The 24,002-nt window shown below is 40.6% G+C and overlaps 1 protein-coding gene and 1 long non-coding RNA gene across 2 annotated transcripts in view; one reads left to right on the forward strand and one right to left on the reverse strand.

Annotated features, from left to right (window-relative positions):
* Positions 1–371: 371 nt before the first annotated feature.
* LOC141787733 (uncharacterized) lies at positions 372–23,247 on the reverse strand. Its single transcript, XR_012598093.1, has 3 exons — positions 22,992–23,247; positions 22,745–22,831; positions 372–4,959 (listed from the first exon to the last, which is right to left on the reverse strand). It is a non-coding gene; the product is annotated as an uncharacterized LOC141787733 (long non-coding RNA).
* Positions 22,391–24,002, forward strand: part of tshz3b (teashirt zinc finger homeobox 3b) — a 43,495-nt gene continuing 41,883 nt past the window's right edge. Inside the window, exon 1 of the mRNA XM_074666379.1 lies at positions 22,391–23,772. The gene's annotated coding sequence lies outside the window, so the exon portion shown is untranslated. The remainder of the gene's footprint in view (positions 23,773–24,002) is intronic.

The raw sequence follows: 24,002 nt of genomic DNA on the forward strand, positions 1-24,002 counted from the left end.
TTTGTATGAATGTGAAACACTCGTACATTCTGCAGTGTGCCTGCTCATACCCCCTGAGCTCTGCTCGATATGAGCTGCAGCTGCTCAGAGCTCGCTGTGATGCATGTGCTTTGTGTTTGTTTTATTTTTTTGTTCTTCCCAAACAATTTTGCATTAATTACATTTTTCTTAGATGAGATTCATGTTGCTTTAATAGCAACACAAACAACTTCATTAAAGTTTTGCACAGAAAAAGAAGAAAAACATAGCTTCCTGTAAAATACCAAAAAACACAATTGAGAAATTCATCCTCCATTTTTATTGAAGATTTTTTTTAACAATTCTACAAACACAACAAGAAAACAAAATACACATTTTCTCTTTTTTTCTTTCTTTCGCTGAATGTTGAAATCTAGTGCACACCAGACTTATAATAAACATCCTCAAATACACACACAGTCATGTCCCATCAGTGTGTATTAAAACAACCAGCATACAGATCTGCACACACACACTCCAAATAAAATGACACAAAAAATGCAGAAATTTCTTACACTTTACAAGAAAATCACAGGGTACATAAAGTACACTCAGCTTTATTCTTTGTCTCTCTTTCTTTAATGAAATATAAACTCAACCAGAATTGAAATGTTCTACCTGTGCTCCTGGTTTTGGGATGTCTGGAGTCGTGAAGTCTGGATTCAGAGCTTGTGTGGAAGCAGTGGTGGCATACACAAGTTTCTGTTGTTGGTTAAAAGACAGCAAAAAAAGGCCTCCTACAGGCGTGTGAAGTATTTTGTCTGTGTCAAATAAAGGATCTTAAAAGTACCGGATTAGTACAGAATGTTTTAACTTTATTGTCCATGGAAAAGTTGGAACATTGTGTTCCCAGCTCAGGGTATTTATTATGAAATGAGATGTTCTTTTGTTTAGGTATAAACATCTAAAGTACACTCTTTAAAAAAAAGTTAAACTGAGGTATTTCTGCTGATGTTTCTGTTGTTTTCTAATTCTCAGGTCCTAGTTTTAGTTTTCAGACACAAACTGTGTTAGGACCACATTACAGATCACTTTAACGTCCTAGTCATATCTGTCTCAGATTCCTAAATATCAAGAGTTTGAGGTGTTTTTTTGTTGTTGTTGCTGTTCTTTTAAAAGAATGGTTTGTTAATTCAATAATAAGACCAGCTCAAATTAAAAGCAGGAAATCAAGAGAACATTGTGAAGTCTCAGTGAATGGTTTCCTCCTGGTACCATTTACTCAGTCTTCATAACCACAATATTCTACGCAGACATCCATGACACCTAAAAAATGGACTTCCGTAGACTCTGACATAACACATTCTTCTCTCAAGGACACTTTCAATTAACACTAAAAACCAACCGTTTAGTAAGTCTTTAAACAGTCTGTGCAGTTTTAAGTTAGTGGATCTGAAAAAATCTGTTTATTGTTTCTCAGCTAGTTCATTTATGGGTACTGGGTATAGATTCAAGTCCATTTTAGCGTAAATGTGATTATGTTGTAAATTTTTAATGTTTGATGCATCTTAAACCCAACTTCTGTAACTTCTTTTTTAATCTAAGATCCTAACCAGAGAGAAGAGTGGGAGATTTGATTGTATCTGCTTTGTATATTCTATGAGGTAATGGTTCAAGGACTTTTCCTTGTCGAATGAACAAGTTAGAAGTAGTTGGTTAAGTTAACCTAGCATCAGTTGGTTTGATGTAACATGTCAGAGATATGGATCATTACTACCACAGCATTTTATTTAACCAATGTTCAGCCATAAGCTTTGAGGGCGAGACATTAGGTTATTTCACCATAGACTATACGGTGTGATCTGTCCAAAGTAAGACATTTATGCAGAATAATCTAAACCCTGTTTGAACCGAGTCTCGTGTTTTTCAGACATCCGTGCTCCCCATCTCCTGAGCCCTTTTAATATGAAATCTAAACAGGTTTTATTTTTTTGTCCAGTTCTTAGTGGAGTCCGTGGACATTGTCTCTTTAGTCACGACCTGCACTAACCCCTGAAAAGAGAACATGTAGACATGATAAAGTATTTAACTCACTATTAAACTTAAAGTCTAATTCAGGGGTTGAAGGAATAAGACCTTTCTCAACAGAAAACTCAGTTTCACTGAAATATACAAGATTAATATACTATAGAAAAATATATATTTTAAAAATATTCATGGACTTATTCACTTCAAAAAGAATGCTATTATTGCCAAATTGATGTAACAGATGATAATGAAGATGTATTTATTAATGTAGATGAATTATTTGTACGATGTGAGGTTAGCCACGAAAACCCCCCTGAACTTTAACTTAACATTATCACTTTGACAGATGGTAAACGACTCTTAGCTTTGTGAAAAAGCAGTGAGTGAGATCAGCAAGTGGACAGGCATTTTTAGTGGAGTAATCCAGCGTGTACCCAGAGGGGAATTTAAACATACACCTGTGACACTGTGCTCATGACAGTATTATCTGTAGACTCTTACCAGTCTGTGATGTAAACATATGTCAATAACTCAACCAAACCAAAAAAAGCACACAGACTGTGGAGACTGAGACCCGGTTCATAAAAAAAGAACCAGAAAATTACGCCCAGAGGACTACACCAAACATATCCAGAATATCCATGGTTGTATATTTTAGGGTTACAAATAAGGCAGATTAATAGTTTAGTAATACACCATAATTTTACTTTAATCATAAAATCTGTTTCTGTTTATCATAATTTACGTTTACTAATATTTACTCAACATAAAGTCAATGATTGGTCACTACCTTGGCCCAAAACCAACTTTTTCATTAAATAAGCAAACAAAAAAATGGGTTTATAATACCAGCAGTTAATATTACTTGTTTGCGATCAAACCTGGTTACTTGATGTTGGATAAAGAAGACACATTTAATAAGACAGCCACAGTGGTCGCTGGTGTTAATCACTGATATGTTCAGATGAGAGTCACCAGTTAGCATGGTCACTTTGACTCCAAAAACACTGGTTGCTCCAGACATTTTTATGCTGCTCACAGTTCAAATTTAGTGTTTAGAGAATGCTCACTGGCTGGATGAATGGAGCTGAACGCTGCTTCTGCACTCAAAATGTGTGCCCATCTTTATGATACTGTAGACTGTTAATCCCCCTATACTGGCCATACATAGTACATAATGCACTGATGGATCATCAGCTGGAAAAACAGAACAGAAATTTCTGTGCTGAACGCCTTAACCTGTGCAGTTTCTGTGAAAGCTTTATACGTCTGATTTTTATGCTTTTCTATCCTTTTGTTAACCATAAGTTTAGGTGCTTTGTTTGCTGCTGTAGTAAAATCCATTAAATCTTTATTTCCACCAATCAGAACAACCTCTCCTGAAGTTTTTAGTTCAATAATGTCATTACTTTCCCATGTCTTTCTTTCCTTCTATGTCTTTTTAAGATTCCAGACTTAGGCTTGGAAAGTTAAAACACAATGCTTCAGTCACCAGATAATTTTGTGATTGTAGAGGGGGGCGTATAGTGATTCAAAGGCCTGCTGGATGTAGCCAAAGAGTGATTGAATACATTTTATTTGTTTTTCATTAATTAGAAACTCTGTACAAAATATAACTAAATTTCTGTCTGTTAAAAAAAAAAAAAAATGAGGTATTTTTGGGGGGTCGGTCTTGACTTTTGAATCCTCATATCTTTTTGGCATGGTGTCTGGGCTCTCAAGGGTTGGAGGTCAGAATAAAAGCATCAAACATTCAATCATATGTAGTTTGATAAAATGATAAAAGTCAGATTGAAGCTTTTATTTCACATCTGGTCACCTTAGATTCATGGTGACATTTTATCAGATGTCATGTTTTGGAGTCATTATCCTTCCCTGAGCTTTGAGCCCACAGAGAGCTGAGAGTGCTCGGACACACACAGGCCTGATGATGATGATGATTTCAGGACAAAGTGAGGGTTTATCTCTCTGCAGGGCACTTCACAGGTAAAAGCCAATTCATCTGCTCTTCTTGTCATAAAACCTCTTTCTGTGCCAATGTAAGAAATCCTTCACTTTCCTCTGCCCCTCTTAATATCGCCACTTTCTCCTTCTCCTCGTCCTCTGTCCCGTGTTCCTGTCTCTCCTCTGTTCTTCCCCTTCCTCTCTTTACCTCTTCCACCCCTGCCGTTTTTCATTTAAATATTTCATCCAGTTGTCTCGCGGCTTTTGCGGCTTGCCAAGTGTCATCTAGATCCCAGGGCCCGACACTAAAGTGGAGCATGGAAGTCATTTTTAGAGGCGTGTGTGAGAGAAGGGAAGAGACAGAGGGAGAAAAGGGAGAGGGGTGGGATGAGAGGGAGAAGCTGCTCGGCCAGGCGCTGAGACATCGGCTGGTGATAAGAAGTGAAAAGGTGGAGAAGACATGGGAGTGATAACTAATGTACTTCCTGTGTACTTCCTCTTCTCCCCTGTCAACTCCTCCTGCTTCCATCACCCCCACACACCCGGGCATAAGAGATCTAACTGATGTGTGATGTGCTGTACATGTGTGTGTGTGTGTGTGTGTGTGTGTGTGTGTGTGTAACAGAGAGAGAATCTGGGGGGATCTGACGTGTGATGTAAAGGACATGGTCTGTGCGTGAATGTGAAGATGTACATTTAAGTGTCTGTAGGACAAACTGATGGCTGATGTGGAAAGTGACGTGTGTGCGCGCAAGTGTGTGTGTGTTTAACGTATGTGTGAGTGTGAGAACCAAAGGGTGAAGTGGAAGTAGAGTAGTGAGGGGTGACATGGACAGATGGGGAAATGAGGGAGGAGAGATGAGAGAAACTTCTACTTATAAAGTGACGCGTTCACTCTTCATGTTATTTTTGTACGTTAAGATGTGAGTGTGTGAGTGTGTGTCTTTCATACCCAGATAGTGTGTCGGTTCCAGTATCGGTCAAAAGCGCCAGGTCACAATGAAAGATCCTGCAAATCTCAGCGCCATCCTGAAAAACACAGCAGAAGAAGTGAAAATGAAAGATGAGATTGTGAGCACAATCTGTGTCGTCCTCTGGTCCTCGCCTTAACACCAGCTCCTGTTGTAGTTTAGATCGTAGCTGTGAAAACCCCTCGACAAACACGGTTTGCCTTTTAACGCGCCTCTCCCTGCGTTGTCAGGTAGCTCAGCCCGCCTCTTGACATGCACAACCTCGTGCTACAACTACACAAACCATGGCGTAATACGCAGGGAGCTGTAAATCACAGCCAGTGTACATCCAAATGTCCTACTCAGAGGATCACACCAAGTCCCAAGTGTAAATAAAAGTCATGCTTCTGTCGCCGCTGCAGAGGTCGGCAGCCTGCGCTCGCACAGTTTTATTAATACTAAATCAATCCTTTGATGGAGGGATTTTTACACATTGGGACATATTAATCATCAACTCTTTCATACAGTATCTTTTAAATGAACAATATTATATACTATTATACTAATATATATACTAACATTCACAAATTTAAGAACTGATGATCTGTATCATCAATTCATTAGAGTGGCAAAAACTCAAGTAAAGGACCAATAAGCAGCTTTTACTAGAACATCACACACATTTATGACCACAACTGTGTCTTCTTAAGTTGTGGTTCATGCCTAAGTTTAAGACATTTTTTGAGCTTTAAAATAACTAAAAAAACTGTATAAAACATGGACGTAGTCTCCCTGACATCGCCTGTCTGTTTCTGAAACAGAAAATGAATTGGCTGCCATATTGGTAGTGGCAAGAGCTTCATGTACAGCTATAGGGTGCCTGATGGTCACGTGACCCTGAGCTGTGCCTCTGATTGGGCATGCTTGGGATCTTAATTTCCTCTTAATGGCTGAATTAGAAAAAAAATCACCCCCAGTACAGTGTGTAAAATTAGCGACCCAGACAGGAAGCGTTTCTTGAACCAGGCTTTGAATAGGTTAATTTCTGCTTTGAAAATGTTTTTTGGGGGGGGCTTGGTCTGTATGTGACTTCCGGTACTTCTGGGACCAGCCTTAAGTGGACACTGGAGAAACAGCAGATTTTAGCACTCCCTCATTGTCTTGTTTTCTTAGACCGAAAGTTGCCGCTTGGTCAGACCGAATCTGCACATTAACATTATTTTTTGCACTTAACCCTTTGTTTTAATCTCAGTAAAATATTGTAAATCAGAAGAAATATTGAAGAGGTTGTTAAAGAAGGAATTGTATTGTTCTGTTTTAGGCTTTTGAGGATTTACAGCAAAAAAAAAAAAAAGAAAAGAAAGAAAGAAAAAAAAATAACATTCTTCTCACAATTTCAGCCTCAGTCTGAAACACTTGGTTTCAGCTGCTGTCTCTTTAAGGCTCCCCGCTCCACGAACCCCCTTCCCTCTAATTGGCCAGCTTTCCGGAGGCCTGGCGTGGGCAGAGCGATGAGCTGAATGTTTTGTCTCTGAGGCTCGCCCCTCCAACATGTCATGAACCACTTAGGTAAAAGATATCATTTCAGCAAATTTTGTGAAGACCCCCACAACAATTTTCTAGAACAAATCATTCTCATCAGGTCACAGACTGGCTTGGGATTTCTTCAACAAAGGCATATATAGAGGTTTGAAAATCTGCACCTGTTTAGTCTTAACATTCAGCATTGTTACTTTGTATCCATGTTTAAAAGGCACAAATCATTAAAAGGCATTTTGGAATGCTTAACACCCCCTCTATGGAAGCATTGCTTTGGTTTTACAGAGTGACCAGTATGTATCTCATTGAATAGTTATGAAATGATCCAAAGATTTCAAGAGTTGATAAATATATATCATAGACTACATAAAGTTATTTATTAAATCACATCATTTATTGTAACCTGGCTTTCTGACTAGAAACGTGACTGTGTAAAAACTTGATGTTGTCTGGTCCTGACCTGTGGGGTTTGGTCTAGACAAATTCCAAACGTTACATTATAAAAAGTATACTCTTTCACATGAAGCGTATGAGGTGTATGTATAAACACACACACACACACACACACACACACACAGGCACACACGCACACACACACACGCACACACACAAACCAATAATAACTGACCAGTGTGATTCTATGTGCAGCCTTTCTGTTCTGCTTGCCACGCTGCTCACTGAACCCACACATGTATGTTTGACCTTTCACCTCTCTGCTACCCCCAGGAGGAGGCCCTGCTCTCCAATGCACCTTCGCATAAACACACACACACACAGGCACGCACACACACACACACACACACACAGGCACACACATATACACACTGATCCATCCTTTGAGCATGTGGATTTAGCCTTATGGGGCAGACTCTGGTCAGACTTTCGCTCATCCATGGTAACAGATAAAAGGATATATCACATCCTCACACCCTGAAATCACAAGTGTGGGCAGCTGGAAACAGAAACACATGCAGAGACACACCCGGGCATACATACACACATCAGGCACTGAGCTCCTGAGTCCCCAGCTTAGCACTTGATCCTGTCTCTAGGAGGCTGACACTTCAGAGAGAAAGCCTTCACAAACTCCTGTGGACTACACAGGCACAGACACACACACACACACGCACAGACACACACACACACACATTCCCAGACCCTTCATGAAAGATACAGAAGAGGCAGAGTCCCAAACCTCGGAGGCCTGTTCATGGTGATGTGCTGGTCAGCATCTGTTTGCTGTCGAGGACGCTGCTTCCCATTTCCCAGACCATCAGTCATCAGTTGCCTCGATGAAAATCCACATCTCAGCGTTTGAGGAGCAGGGGACACATCGAGAAAATCACGCCAGTAAACAATCCTTGGTGTCACTAAATATCCTGAAGCCAGGACTCCTCGCTCTCTGCAGGAGAGGAATCATTTCAGCATATTGACCTCTTCACTGGCCTCCCCCGAGGTAAGGCAGATTGTCGGCAGAGACGCGTCCGTTCAGACAGGCGTGGAGCAGACGGGGCTCCGACATGGATGTCAAGTCAGCTAGCATCCCTGCACGGCCCAGGGGCACCTGACCGCCTGTTTGTAAGGGAGAAGCTGTGGCCTCTGCGCCCCAGGGTGCCCACATTTAACACACTATGCTATCAGCTCCTCATGTAAAGGAATGGACAAGCATATGGATGTCAGTTCAACCGGAGGTCAGTGTGTTAGAGCCGGAGTGTGTATGGATAGCTGAGGAAACATGCTCACACATACACACATGGATCCCTGAAATGTATTCAACTGACTGATGTTTAGTGTTTGTTTTTACTGAGGGTACTTTAGCCCAGGTGTCTATTTCATAAAACCAATCAGTATGAATTTTTGGATGACAGGAGAAATTGTTCTTATGGGATTGTCCCGGCCATTGTCTGGGCTTAGTTTAACAAAATGTAGCTTCCTTTAAACTTGATGACTGAAGGTCTACAGAAAGGATAGTGACTCAGGAGACAAATGTAGCAAAGGTTGGCTGCTAGCATAGACTGTACATTGAGTGGACAGCATGGCTCTGCCATTTACTATTGTACCGTTTTTGAAGCCAAAATAACCCTGTCAGAGGCACCGCCATTGTACAGAGTCTGTGCAGTAGAGGCTACAGGGGACTCTAGAAGAATCTGAGTGGACCCAGGTGACGAAAATATATACATATTTTTATTTCTTTATTTTATAACAGTCTTTAACTGCTAGATGTGATGTTTAAAGGAAAAGTTAGGATGTTTTTGAACTGGTTTGTTCAAAAATCAAATAATTAGATTATTTAACCTTTTCCTCAAACATAAAAAATGTTTTTTGTTTTTTTTCCCCCTAAACTTAAAGAAGGGGTGTCTTTATTCTGTCCCTCTGGTCCCTCTGTAGTAGCTTTACATGATTTATTAAAAAATCCCTTTTTTCTCACACTGGTCCTTTTAGGTTCTCTGCTCCACAGACCCCCTTTCCTCTGGTTGGCCAGCCCCCTGGAGGCCTGACAGGGACAGAGCATTGGGTAGACCTTGATGTTTGAGGCCCACCCGTCCAGTGTTCCATGAACCACTTAGGAGATCCTTAAGTCATGGCTCATCATTACATGAAGTCTCTACAAGATGTTGCTATTTTTAGAACAATAATGTCAGTCAGTGAACAGATTCAGAGATTTATATAAAAACATTCTTATTTTAAAAAATAAATAAATAAATAAAAAAAAACCTGAGAAGTCCATTTTTAATTCCCCAATTCCTCTGCCAATTTTTTTTCTCAGTTTTTGTAAGGAATTCAGGTGTCACTTTTTTTCTTTTGATAACTTTGAATTATGCCTCTTTTCAGGACTTGTCAGGTTAATGTGGCTCATATTTACTTAATAAGATTTTTATTTAAAAAAAGACGTAATAACTTCCTCAGATTTCAGTTTTGCACTGTGTCGCTTTCTGTTGTTTTTTCCTTCACATATTTTGTTTTCTTTACTATTTTTAAAGTGGATGGGGGTAATTTTCTCACCACTGTCTTGTAGGATAAAAAAAAGAAAAATAGAATCGTCTGCAAAACATTTACCCTAATGTTGTTATGGTATTGTCAAAAGTGGGTTGTTTCAAAGCAAGAAGGTGCCTTTCTGCTGGAAGTTATCATGTTCCCCAGGTACTCCAGCTTCCTCTTCCAGTCCAAAAACATACTCATTAGTTTGATTGGTTAAATTTTTCTCAAGTGTGTGTGTGTGTGTGTGTGTGTGTGTGTGTGTGTGTGTGTGTGTGTGTGTGTGTGTGTGTGTGTGTGTGTGTGTGTGTGTGTGTGTGTGTGTATGTGAATGGTTGTTTGTCTCATGTTAGCTCTGTCATAGTCTTGTAACCTGTTCAGTGTGTACCCTGGCCTACACCCAGTGACAGCTGGGATGGTCTTCTCATAATAATAATAATAATATAATAATGGATGGGTGTCTTGGCTAATGCCTATAGGAGAGGACATGGGTCTAAAGTCCCTGGTGAAAACTGAATGGAGTGCTTAATGCATTACCACTTTTTCTAGGAGCTTCTTAAGTTTGTCCTGTGTTTGATATCGATAAGGTCTGTATCCAGTCCAGTTTTGATTCATCAAATCTGTTATCTTCCTCCTCGTGTCATCTCTTGCTGGTATTGGAACCTGTGCAGAAACGTTTATGAGAGGTTTGTCTATTGGTTCCCATGAACTATGTTTTCAGGAGGAAATCCTACCTGAATTGTACCTTTCATAATGACTGACACTCATGTCTTTCAGAGGAAAAGCACTGACCCCATAGAGGCACATTCAGTGTGTGTTTTACAGAAGCAGTTAAACAAATTGGAGCAGAATCAAACGATCCTGTTTAAGAGTGAGAGCCCCATCATCATATTGAAAAAGTCAAAACATCTTCTCCTTTCTTCACTTTTTGCTCCTCAGCACTTTGTGCCAACATTTGATGCATGAATCTGTCTCTCTTTCATTTAGCAGGTATCTCATACAGTGTATTACTGAGGTGGAGGAGGGAGGCTTCATAGTAACAGCAGGGAGAATGTCACAGTAAGATAAACACCGGGTGCAGCTGGAGTGGCTTTGGACTCAGCATGGGCTGACGTGACAAGAGTATCGCCTATGATTTGTATCCAGAGAAGCTCTCAGTGTGGAGTGGCTCCCCCGCACTTGCTATACGTCCTGAAATATACTGCATCTGACTCCTGAGTGTCTCTGTAACCTGATGCTATGGTTTTATATAGCCAGCAGTTTCATAAAATACTGTATGATGATGAATCTGCTAATGGCAGCCAGATGGATGAGCTAATACTGTCCTCTTCTCCTTAAAGAAACACATTTTAGCTCTGTATATGGCTTTTTGAGATGACATAAATGGATGTTTTAAGAAGACTGACCTAACCTCAAAAGTGTGGCACATTACATTTTGAAATGTGAGCTTTTTAATTTTCCTCTTTCCTCTCTGACTGACAGAAAGCAGCTATCTGTGTTACACAATTCATCCAGTGCTCTACATGTCAGTGGGGACGAAACAACACAGTGTAGCTAACATGCTGCATTAGCCTGGCAAAGTAAAGGTGTACACAAGTCAATATTGATGTGATAATGCTTTTTGATAAAAAAAAAATATGTAACCTTGGTTTTGAGGTTGGTATGATGCTTATATTGGACATTACAGAGTGCAGGCACATGCAGTGTGCAGGAGCAGGCAAGGGTTGAAATTCAGCCGGGGAGCTTCATCTGGAGAGGCCTTTCATCAGATCGCACGAAGGATGCACAACACTTGTAATGGCAGTATAAAAAAAATTTTAAGTATATGAATGTGTGTGAGCACTATAAATTAATTAACCACCAAACTGTATCTTTCTTGAGCTGGTAAAAATTGCTATTTGTTACTATAGAAACATAAAACAGAATGTACAGCCTCAAGTGGGAGTCTGTCTTTTTAACTTTGAACACAGGCTCAAGACACGTGTTTTACTGGCCAGCCAGTATCAATTTTATTTTGAATCGATGAAGCAGATTTATGTTCCTATCATGTAACATTGCTGATGATAGGCTATCTTTGGTGTTCTGTGTGCCCTGAGCACATCCAAAAACACAAACACACTAAAAGTCCAGGATTTTAGGGTCATATAGGCAGTGCTTGCTAACCTGCCGTGCTGCTCCTTCTACATTGGAGAATTACTGCAAAGTGGACATATTGACGCAGAAGTATGTAGTATTCAAAAGTACGTCTGCCACTGCAGCGGAGGGTCAATGCAGAAGTTAGAACAGGCTCAACTCTTGCTCTCTTTCAGGTGATTATCAGCTCTCTGAGCAAATATATCTGAGAAAAGTCTGGGATGGCAAGGCGCCACACGGACAGCTAGACCCATTGACTATTTACATGAGTTTACAGTCTGTCTCTTTGTCAGAAAGATACATCTTAACACCATCCTTATTAATACACAAATCCATCTGAAGACAGTACCAGTCTACCTTTTTGTTAAATGTGCCTGAAGCATGTTTTGTAGGAGCTGTTGATACTCCATCAGCACCCTTTCAGACACTATTTGATTTTCACCTCTTCCTTTCTTTACTGCGGACATGTTTGCATCATCCCAGTTTCTCTATATATTATCTGTTATGAAAGAGGCCATGTCAGCGTCTCTCTTCTGCTTCTTCCAAGAAGTGATTTGTGTGTTTGAAGGAGGAGGGACAGACAGTTGGTAGAGGCCTTACTGCCCTCATGTTGAACATAATTAATAAAAGCAGCCCACTCCAGTGTAAGAGGCTGATTAATGTTACAGATACATCATAGCATGGAGTGGACCATCTCTCTATATCTCTCCTTTCTCTGTTGATGACGGGAGAACATGCTAATATTAAATCTTAGCTGAAGGAATCTTCTTTATTTGAAGGGTTGAAATCTCACACAGTTGCAGTTTGAATAATCGTTTTGTACATTTTTTCTTTCTTTTGATAAAAATTAAATTTTCTCCTTGTTCAGTAGTTGTTTTTAAAGCAGAGTGGGATTGTACAGCAGACTGATACTCAGGTCTGAATCATTTAGGAAACAGGCATTGTTGACTCCAGCATTCAAAACCATGAATCTATGTCAGCCCCAAAATAAATAAATACATAAATACATAAATACATGAATTCACATAAAATGTGGAAGAATTGAATTTGAAAACAGTTTTTGTGATGTTGTGAGTTAAGTCTTCCAGATCATGTTCTGTTCAATGTGTGTGAATCACTGTATTTTCAGTTTTTCACACAACTAGCTTTCTTTTCACAGAATATTTACGTCTGAAGTGGTTTTGTTTCTGAGTGTGCCTTTAAGTTCACACTCTGCAATGAGGAAACCTTCTACCATAGACTGTATAAAACACTCATGTGGTCTCAGTGACATCACCTTTTTGTTTCCGATCTACAGTTTGAAGCTTTGTTCAACTTTAGATAAAGTAAAAAGGTGGGTCTTTTAAAAAAGGCTATAACACCATAGACTGTAAAAAAAAAAAAAAAAAAAAAAAAAAAATGGACATGATCTTGCTTGGCTCAAAATGAGGTTGCCACAAAAACTGCCCCCCCTGGTGGCTGGCTGCAGTACAGGTCAAAAAATCTGTCTCTCCAGTCATTCCAGAAGGGCTGTGGTCAAATTTTTAAAAATTAATACATCTCGTAGAAATGTTTCTCACGTCCAATTGTTGTGATGATTTGAAGATATAATTTGGCTGTCTTATATCTAAGTCCTCTTTTTTCTGAAAAGTTTTGTTTCATTAGTTATATGAGGTTAAAAAGAGGGTTGTACGTCATGTTTAATGATGATTAACAGCTGACATTCTCATGTATTTTTTATCAGGGATTGTAAAATATGTTGGGAGGTAGAGTCAAGAAGTGATTAGACTCTTGAAAGAAAAAAAATAAATAAATATTTTTGTCACCCAGCTACACTTAGATTCTCCTAGAATCCCTCACAGTCTCTACTGCACAGACTTTGGCTGCACAACTGCTTCAATAGTTGTACCAGCAACAGGGGTATTTTGGCATCAAAACTGTACAATGGTAAATGGCAGAGCCACGCTGTCCACTCTATATAAGTCTATGTATGACACTGAGTCAACACAGCAACATATTCTGAGTTTAGGCATGCATTTTTAAATTTTAAAACTATTGTAATTGCTCATGCTAAAAAAAATAAATACAAAAAAAAAATGAATAGAGGAAAAAAGGTTGTTGCCTGATCTACTATCTTGGCTTGAAGGTTCAAATTTGTCCTTGGGCACTCTTTACGCATTCAGATTTAAAAGACAGGTATGCAGGGATTAAAGGGTTAAAGAGAAAAACCCTGAGGCCCCTGAAAGAGTCCTGGTGGTCCATGAACCTGACTTTGAGAAACCACTATTTGTAACCAATGAAGTACAGTAATGGAGTGGAGTGGCCTGAAGTGTAGCTATGAAGTCTTCCCTAATGACTCTAACACATGTGTGTCTGGCTCTCAGCCCTCTCATTAACGTCACTGGACACTGTATACTCTGTAAGTGTGTGTGTGTGTGTGTGTGTGTGTGTGTGTGTGTGTGTGTGTGTGTGTGTGTGTGTGTGTGTGTGTGTGTGTGTGTGTGTTTGCATGTGTGTATACCAAAGAAAAAGAGAGACACTGCTGTTTGCCAATATAGCCCGGCTTAGAGCTGCAGTGATCTCATATCCGTCCAAGTTTGCTTGCCCTGTGGCTTTATGTGTGTGTGTGTGTGTGTGTGTGTGTGTGTGTGTGTGTGTGTGTGTGTGTGTGTGTGTGTGTGTGTGTGTGTGTGTGTGTTTATACATACACCTCATACGCTTCATGTGAAAGAGTATACTTTTTATACATGTAAGGGGAAACCTTCAGTCTAAGATCACATGTGCCACCTTCTCTGCTTCCTTGTTTCCTCACTTCCTCAGCAAGGAGAATATGTTCAGTAAATATTTGGATTTACATTTTTATTTGAGCTTCACATGTTTATTCTCTGGTTTATGAATATGTGTGACCTGTGAGTGTGTGTGTGTGTTTGTGTGTGTACGTGTTGGGAGGGGGGGTAAACAGGGCGGTTTGCTCAGTGGAAGAAGGAATTTCCCCCAGCAGTCCCCATCAGTAATAGTGCCTGTAATGAGCTGCAGCTGTCAGCGTGGTTTCCACACACACACACACACACACACACGGCAGAAAACACACACATGTACACAGTAAGGAGGAAGCAGTGACTCACGCAGCAGTGTGCCGTCACACTGTATGCTGATAAACAGTGTAACTCATCAGACTTGCATCAGACACTAGACACAAACATTTCCTCAGAAACACCAAGTCCTTCTAAAAATATCTGAGGCTGTGAGATTTACATTATGCTTTATGACTTCTTGTGAATATAAAATACAATCAAAATGTTTGTTCTTTGGCTTGTAAGCACATTAAAATGTTATCGGAGCTGTCTGCTCTTCTTGTATTTGAAAATCATGTGCGTAAAATAGAGAAATGAAATGATTACAATTTTTATTCATTCAGAGGCAAAAATTTAAGACTTAATCAGGTAAATTATAGTTTATTTTTGCAGGTTTGAAATTCTATTATAAAAAGTTTTGGGTTCATATGAACCATGAAAAACTATTTTCAGTGTCTGAATTTGGGAAAACTGGATTTAATAGAAGTATGTTATAATCTCGGCTTGGTGATTCACATAAATACTGCTTCACCAGTTTGGTCTGCAACCATGATTTTTTCCTTATTTGGTTAAATACAAAGGGTGTTTTCTTTCTTTCTTTCTTTCTTTCTTTCTTTTTTTTAAATACCTTGTCAAAAGTCAAGAAACACTTGCATTCAGATAGAACAGCTCACACGGTGCAGGACTTCTAGTGATGTTTTTGAGCGCACTTGCACTTGCACTTCATTAGATGACGCTCTCACATATTTAGCAAAATGCAGGAGTGCATGCAACAAAAGTCAGATCAGTGTCAGTTTAGATAATTCATGGTGTCCAGGGATTCCTGGTTGATGCAGTAGCATTTTGTACTTTCCAGAAGTTTCACTTCAGTTGTTTTTTTTTTTTTGTTTTTTATTGTCTCTGGTTCCCTTGGTTTAGTTTCACCCACAGATCCGTGGAAACTTCAAGATTTCCAAACACGGCTCTGACTGCTTTTGTGATGTGGTTGTCTGATTAGCTGCACCTGTATGCTTAGCTCATAGGTGGTGGCTTAAACCTCAAAACACTCATTCTGTGTGCGTGTTACTGCTTACTTGTCCATTTGGCAATCTAGGATTTTTTTCTCTTTTTTTTTTCATATGAAATAAAGATAAAAGTGTTGAAACTGAAAGTGATGTTGTTATTTTTCATCATAGAGACAGCAGGAGGACATCCTAGTGCCTCATCTATGGTGTAAAAGTAGCAAGCAATTTAAAAAAACAAAAAGATTGTAAAGCACAAACCTTAATCTCATCGTGAGTAATGGGTTAACCCCTTATATTGATTTAAAGATCTGCCTCTAGTAATTCTTTTGGTGTTATTATGGTTTCTGCCATCAGGTAACATCAGTTTATAAAGAAATATAAAACACTTTGGATATTTCTGCCATCATGGATGTGTATGTCATCACAACAATGAAAAAAAAACAAACCCCTCCTTCCTCTTTGAGTCTCTTCACCCAATGTTGACGATAAAGGGATCTAAATGTGCTCTCATTCTGCATCTTTACAAAACATAACTATGTGTTCAGTGTGAGCTCACCAAACCCTGGATCAGTAAAAATAGATCAAACTGAACAGTGTTTAATCAGCTCAGCGCTTTCAGCTCATGATGTGTTTTAGCAGAGAAACTGATGGTTTTAGAGTTGTTGCTTTTAATGTGTCACGCTGTTTCCAGAGGACTCAGAGGGAGTGGTTTATAGAGCGTGGTCCCGCAATGCCGGCTTTTACATTTTCTAAAGAAATTATTCAGCTCAAGTTGTTTGTTTGGCAAATACCAGGGAAGTTTTTGTTTTTGTTATCACTTTTCTATCTGTCTCTGCTTTAGCCACACAGCACAAAGCCCTACACTAGATATAAGTTCAGTTTGATCTGATAAAAACTGCTTGAGAACACTATTTCAAAATCTGCCTGTTAAATAAAAATATATATAACTGTGCTTGGAAAAATAAAATACAACCTCGAAACCCCACGGCTGTTAAAATGTTGAAGGAAATTTATTTGTAGATGCTCTGTGTGATAATAGTTTCTCAAGCTGCTCTTTTATCGCTCTTAGATCAAAACAAAAAAAGTCACTAATCCTTTGTTTGACAAAAACAAACAGGCCTACAGTGTTTAATTTGGCTGATCTGTAGAGCCTACCTATGTGCACATGTTGCTGTGTTAATCTGCCTCCACTGATACTGTTTTTTTTCCTGGTTCAGTCAACTCAGGGGTCAAGTAGCAACAAAGACATGTGGAAAACAAATCACATTTTTTGTGTTTAAACTGTGTTGTTGTTTTTTTTTTGATAAAACTAAACATATTTTTGTTTATACTTTTACAATAATGCTTAAAATATGTAAGTATGAATAGTTTTGACTTCTGAAGGCATTTTGTGGCCCCCAAATCAGTGTTTTGTGACCCACCAGGGGGTCTTAACTCCCACTTTGGGAACCATCAAAGAAAAAAGACAAAATCATAACTTCACATTTATGTGAAGGCTCAGTTCTTGTTAGGATGGACTGTTATTATTTTCAGTGTGGAAAGAGATTTGGTTAGTCAAAAAATAGACAAAGACAGGAAGAGATTGATTTTAAAATGATTATCATTTTAACAGATATGACTGCAGAGACAGGATCGATTAAAGAAGCAATTTAATTGAAAAATACAAAAGGTATTTAAAGTATTTGTGTTCTGTTTCAAAGTTCAATTCTGTGTTTTTGTTTCACCGGACTTGAGTGAAGAAAAGTAAGACTGGTGATGACGACAAACTCTTTATTTTCCTCGATTTATTTGTGTGAATCAAAGACAGTTTGAGTGACTTGATGCAATTTATCGTCAGCACTGTCAGAGGTTCTGTTTAATATCCTCATATAAGCTACTTATTGTAATTACATCTCTATGTTCAGTGCTGCAATAACATACACATAAATCTATCCTGATGGAGCATCGTTCAGTGTAACAGGCCTGTCCCACACGCTGGCACTGATCCACCAGACTTCATTACAGATCATCCCACACATTTAAATTTCCCCCAAAACATCAACTCTCAAACAGAGTCACACACACAAACTCTGGAGCAACATAATAAAAAGCAGCACCTCATACCAGCCCAGCTGAGTCACAGCTTTGTGTTTTGACCGGCCGGCCCTCGGTGACCTCTGCCAATTTTTTATCTCATTTCACTCCAACTTTGTAGATCAGACTTTAATTTTGAAGCGCGGTCCACGGGACAGTGATGAATAGGCTACATCAAGCAGGGCTTAAATTACCCCTCTCCCTGGTGGCAACACTGACCGCAAGGAGAGGTGTGTGTGTGTGTGTGTGTGTGTGTGTGTGTGTGTGTGTGTGTGTGTGTGTGTGTGTGTGTGTGTGTGTGTGTGTGTGTGTGTGTGTGTGTGTGTGTGGTGACCTAGTAACAGCAGACAGAGAAAGAAAGAGGGCTGGTCAGCACTTGCCCTCTCAACCCTGCTAGCTCCGCAGCACACCCAAGGAGGCAGGAGGGGGAGGACACAGGGGAGAGGGGGTGAGAGGGAGGGAGAGACACAGAGAGGGAGCATCCACTCCATCTTTTTCAGCTCCTCTTGTCAATGCCTTGTCTGCTTTTTGGTGGGAGTTTGTGAGTTTTCAGGTTATTTGAGGAGAGTCTAACCCTGGCCTCCTTTTCCTTTCCTCTCTCCATGCAAATATGCGCTTGTTTCTCTTTCAGTGAACACCCACACCAGCGACTCCGTGTCAGCAAAGGCAACTTTTTGAGGTCGTTCAGATATTGATGAAACCTTAACACCACATAATGAAACAGTCTGTCTCAAAGTGAGGTGGGGAAAGCAGGAGGGTTTGGCTGACGGCCACGGGCAAGGCCTGAGGCTGGGAGGAAGAAAATCCAAAACAGAGTGACAAAAACCAGATTTCTGTGAGGTGGGGAAAAAAATGAGACATCTGAAGGGGTCTTTGAAGAAGGCCTGTGAGCCCACCTTAACACGGTCATTATTTTCGTATTTCTTTGTGCAGGAAGTGTCAAGTGCTACTTTCCTGGCTGAAGTCATAGAAAACATGACTTTTTAAAGTTTTCTGATGTGTAAAAAAATGTCAAAACTGATGTTTCTTTTTATATGAATGAAGCCTATTCTACAAAAACATGTAACCCCTCTTTTGTTCATACACACACACTTGGTTTACTACATTATTAGCATGCATATGTTTATCAGTCATTGTCCCACTTTTCCTCCTGTAGTGTTCAGCCGTGCTGTGAGGATGCGCCTTAGTTTAGGCTAAAGGAGACATACAGCTTATTATATTTCTTTCTTTTTTTTATCATCTACCCCTGCTGCTCCCCGGACTGTCCCTCCCCCCTGGCTCTTTATCCAGTCCACTAGAAACCAGTGTGCCGTGAAGCCGGTGCGCCACGCCACCTCTCCATGCCAGCGAGAGCATCGGAGGAGAGGAAGAAGAGGTGGAACACGGGGTAAGGGAGAGGTAATCGTCAAACTTTCGAAAGTATTGGAAATTACAAACAAAACAAAGAAGATGTGCTCCAAACTCCACGTGTTTCCACTAAATCAAAGAGTGCGCGAAAGTTGAGGAGGGGGCGGAAAGTCTCCTAAACCTAATCTGGACTGTGACAAAAAAAAAAAAAAAAAAAAAAAAAAAAATCAAAAATAGCACAGGCATTTTATAAGTTGCAGAAACAAGATGACAATAGAAAACTGTGAATGTTTTTTTTTTTTTTCACATGGCAATACCAAAAATGTGTGTGGGTCGTCTTTTCACCTGAAAACCATTCTCTGACCACGCGCGTCACGCCTGGATCATGTCCCTTAGTGTCTTCTGTTAGTTTCTACTTCATATTTGTCTTTTCCCTGGCCCAAAAACAAAATGATAAAGCCACTGCTCTAACTTGGACACACTCACTCCAGCGTATGCACCAAAACCGTACCATGCCACGCGACCGTGGAAAGACTTTTCAGCTCCGACTTGTGCGTAAAGGCGGCAACGGCAGGAGGAAGAGGTTCAACTTCTTCTCCTTTATTGCACCCATTTACTCTTTACAACACACACACACACACACACACACACACACACACACACACACACACACACACACACACACACACACACACACACACACACACACACACACACACACACAAGCATAAATTACTGACCTTTAATTCGCAAAACAGAACATGCACAGCCCCCCACCAAGATGCACGCGCACACACACACACACACACACACACGGTTGATACCTGTAGTGTAAGTGTGCGCGCGCCGGTCTGAAGCCCTCCTGTATTGTTGGAATCAGCGTTAGAATTGTTTATGGTTAACTTTATCACCGGCACACCCGTTTCCCCGCGTCTTTAAATAGAGTCTTTGGCTCAAACACTCAGATATGAGTCACCCACGATGCTGTCATAATATTTCTATGAGAGTCTGCCTCTATACGGAGTCCGCTGCCTGTAATTCTAGCGAACTTTAATATGTCGCCGCAGATTCATTTTCCTCGCTGTGAGATGCACAAGAGGGGAGAAATGAATCAGTTCATCAGTAAAACTTGTGTGTCACACTTGCGAGGGAGCAAAGTTTAATATCAGTGGGAACATGAACACAGCTTATTCTGTGATATCTATCCCACAGGCCCGATAGCAAGAATTGACAACATCTGAATTTAATAAGTTATGTATTTTTGAAAAGCTCAAGTTTCATTGCATGACACGAGCAGGGAACTAATTAGACGGTTCTTCTTATATTAAAATGGTATCACGAGCATTTTCCAAAACAAGTGGGAAATGGAAAACAGGAAAAAGACTTGTGCGTCACGCGCAAAAAAATAAGTTTTGGTCAGACACAAGAAATGTTTTTTTTTCTCCCCCTAAAAATCTGAGAGTTCAAAAATAGTTTATGGATGATTCTGCAACTTTCCCGATCTACAAACTCTAATTCAAAGTGTTTGATGCACTTTGGTTAGTTTTTATAAAAAATCACACACTCTCTATCTGCTCTAACTCAAATCGTAGAAGTTTTTTTTTTTTTTTTTTTTTTTTTTTTTTTTTTTTTTTTTTTTTTTAATATGTCACAGTTTCCCTCCTTTTAAAGTTTTAAAACGATCGATCCTATAGGATAAGCGTGTTTTTTTAATTTTTATGTGAACGTGCAAGACAGATGAACGATCTCTGCCCTATCATCTCCTCCTCTTTCTTTCTCTTTCTGTCTCCCCCTCCAAGCCCCTCTCATTCCCTCCCAAACACACACACACTTAAACACACACTTGCGCATACACACGCTGCAAGCCCTCACTTCATTCTCTTATGTTCCTGTGCACAAGTATGAACTGATTGAGACAAAATAAAGGAAAACAAAGTTGGGAAACGATACAGGGAAATATCCACAAATGCAAATTGAAAAACAAGGTTTAAGAAATGCACAGAAATAAAGTGTGTTACGTGCGATGAAGATGGAGAGTGTAAGTCATTTAAATAAAGCAAAGAGATTTCGCCAGGGACAGAGGAAAAAAACATTTAGTCTTTGGATAAGACTTCAGTTTGACACTTTGTGATTTGGACATAATGAAAAATACTCAAAGTCTGCATCCTCTGCTGTTAATTTTAAAGCATCTATCTAAAGTTGAAGTTCAACATCACTCCTTCCTTCCTAACACATCTGGCACACGACAAACTTCATCGAGTTCTAGAGGAGCAGACTGCGGTATCTTCAAGACACGTATCCTGCACATCCAGGTGCGTAACAGTCCACGTTCTTTCTGCTTTCTGTGTTGGGAGTGAACGCACTGAGAGCGAGGAAAGACTTCGTTTTGTTTATGTTACTTTTAGGCGTCTGTGTAAATTAAACCCTCTCCCCCTCTTCCTTCCTTATTCACCGAGACTGAGTCCAGTGAGTTATGCGTAATGACTTTTCTTTCTGTACTTATAAATCCGCATAATATGCCCAACATGACTAAAGACTTTCATTTTCAGCATGCACCAAAAATGACAATGCGTCTCTCTTCACTACACACACAGACCTCGGAAAAGACACGTCGAAAGCTGTGCTAGATTTAAATTTCTTTCTTCCGTAGCAAAAAAAAACCCCTAAACGATAACTTTAAGGTTTTAAAATTTGAGTTATTTCAAATCTTTAACATTTTAAACTCACTTTTCTTTTCTACTTTGTAGATCTAGTTGAGAGTCATTTAAAAACTTTGTAAAGATAATGATTCAAAAAATGTTAAAAAAAAAAAAAAAAAAAAGATTAAATGCTGCCCACAACACGGATGTTTGATTAAACCTTACAAAGAAACTTCACTAAAAGCATCTGATTTGTTAAGACTCACAATTCACTCCAAAACCACTAAAGATTTTAATCCGAGCGCAAAACACCGAATTCACAGCAGAGCCTGAAGTAATTCAGATGCTTTCTGGTGATGAGGTGAGGGTATTTGTTCTTCAAAAATTCTGCGACATGAGTTCTTTTATATAAATAATCTTTTAAAAAAATATATTTGTAAAGAAGATTGAGAAATACGCCGCCCTAAGAGGCAGAAATAACTCCAACTCCTCTCTTAGGGGTGAGATTGCCAGTCAGTAGCGCAGCGCGCTCCCTGACGGGCGTTTCAGAGAGTGGACTGTGTCAATCAGACCAGGAGGAGAGCTCTCCATCGCCCGTGAGCGCGCGCGATGCGTGTGTTTGCGCGTGTGAATGAGAGTTATGTTTGAGTGTACGCTGCGGGTGGGAGGGGGTATTGTAGTATCACAAGGAATGTGCGCGCGGCAGCTGTGTGTGTGGATGAGTGTGTGTGTGTGACACTGATGGATGCGCCAATGGAAAGACGGACAGATGCTTGGGCGGATCTAACGGCATGCAGTGGAGGAGCGGCGCACACAGTCGCGGTGAGATTAGGAGGAAAACATCCTCGATCGGCGGAGGGTCACAAATCATCGATTCTACCTCCGAGCCCGGTGAAAGGCGGAAGAACGGACAGACTCCCTGGTTTACCCGAGGAGCGACACGGGGAGGACGTTTGAGGAGATCTGATTCCCTAGGCGGATCCAGAGGAGAAAGCAGTTTCTCTGCTTATTGACGAGCGTGATAGACGGGGCGCAGCAGCACCACATCTGGCGCAAAGGGAGTCGGGAGGAGAGAGAAAGACAGCCTTTTGGCAACTCACCCTTATTGCTCTCCCTCGATCTTCCATCCAGAGTCTTATCCTTTGTTTTCGCCGCGGTGAAGAGGTGCGTCCCAACCTGAGGATTGCCTAAAAATTAGAGAATAATTTTATGTCTTTCACCAACTCAGCTGAAACCAAAAACTTTTATTTACCACTCTGAGCGGAGGCACTGCGAGAAAAAGGAGCATCGTCCTTGACAGAAAGTGAGAATATCCATCACCTCAGCTAAGGAGGATTTCGAACTTACCTGCAAAAAGACGAATACTTTATTCCATAGAGCGCCGATAGAAGGACAACGCTTTGCGTCTCTCCTGTCGCTTGAAGCGCAGTAAGGAGATCTGAGCGCATTGTGTGATTCGCTGCGTGGCTGATTTAAATAGTTCCTATCAGGCCACGTAGAGGGGAGAAAAGTACCATCAGCGGCCAACAAAGTGTTTGGCAGAAGGCGCTCGAGCTCGGCTGATCCGTGCGCCCCAGCCAGCCTGCATGCATGGGAGCAGCCTGAGCCCGTCCCTCCTCCTCCTCCTCCTCCTCCTCCTCCTGCTGTACATTATTACAACAAGGGAGACCCAATCAAGCACGTATCTCATCGATTCACGCACACACACAGACACACGCGCAGGAACGGCGACACGCACGTGCGCACACACGCACACATACTGAATGTGTGACTTGCCCTCAACGGATTTTTCAAAGCGCTCTCGGACAAATCTCGTGGCCGTGCCAGGCAGGCAGGGCAGCGTGTGGGCGACCAGTCCTGGTCGTCACCTCCTTCTCCTCTTCCTCCTCCTCCTTCTCTTTCCTCCTTCGCTGTCGGTCCCAAGAATAACAAACTGAGAAAGCTGCATGTGTTTTGTTTTTGTTTTTTTGCCCGCCACTAACAGGACTTGCCAAGGGGCGATTGGATTTTTATGAGATGGTTTCAGGCACATTTCAGCTGCTTCACCTCTTGGCTTTGAATCGTGCGTGATTAGCGGGAGGAAGAAGCCAAACCTCATGGATCGCGCGGCGGAGGATCACCCCGTAAAGTAAGTATTCATTTCCGTTCAGATGACAGTCAAACTGCGCGTGCTTGTAAACGATACGGTATATGTGTGTTTTTGTGAGGCTACCATGTGACTGCATAAGCCATCCGCAACATGACTGACATTACGCAAATTTCAAACCGTAACCAGAGCTCCTGATTAGCCCGCTCGTTTGGAATAAACGGCTCCAGAAAGAGGCAGTGAATGACAGAAGGAGAGTGAGAGGGGTAAGA

The sequence above is a fragment of the Halichoeres trimaculatus genome, unplaced genomic scaffold (genome assembly GCF_033239565.1).
Source record: "Halichoeres trimaculatus isolate MK-OKI-2021-1 unplaced genomic scaffold, fHalTri1.1 fHalTri1_scaffold_3, whole genome shotgun sequence".
Classification (NCBI taxonomy): Eukaryota; Metazoa; Chordata; class Actinopteri; order Labriformes; family Labridae; genus Halichoeres; species Halichoeres trimaculatus.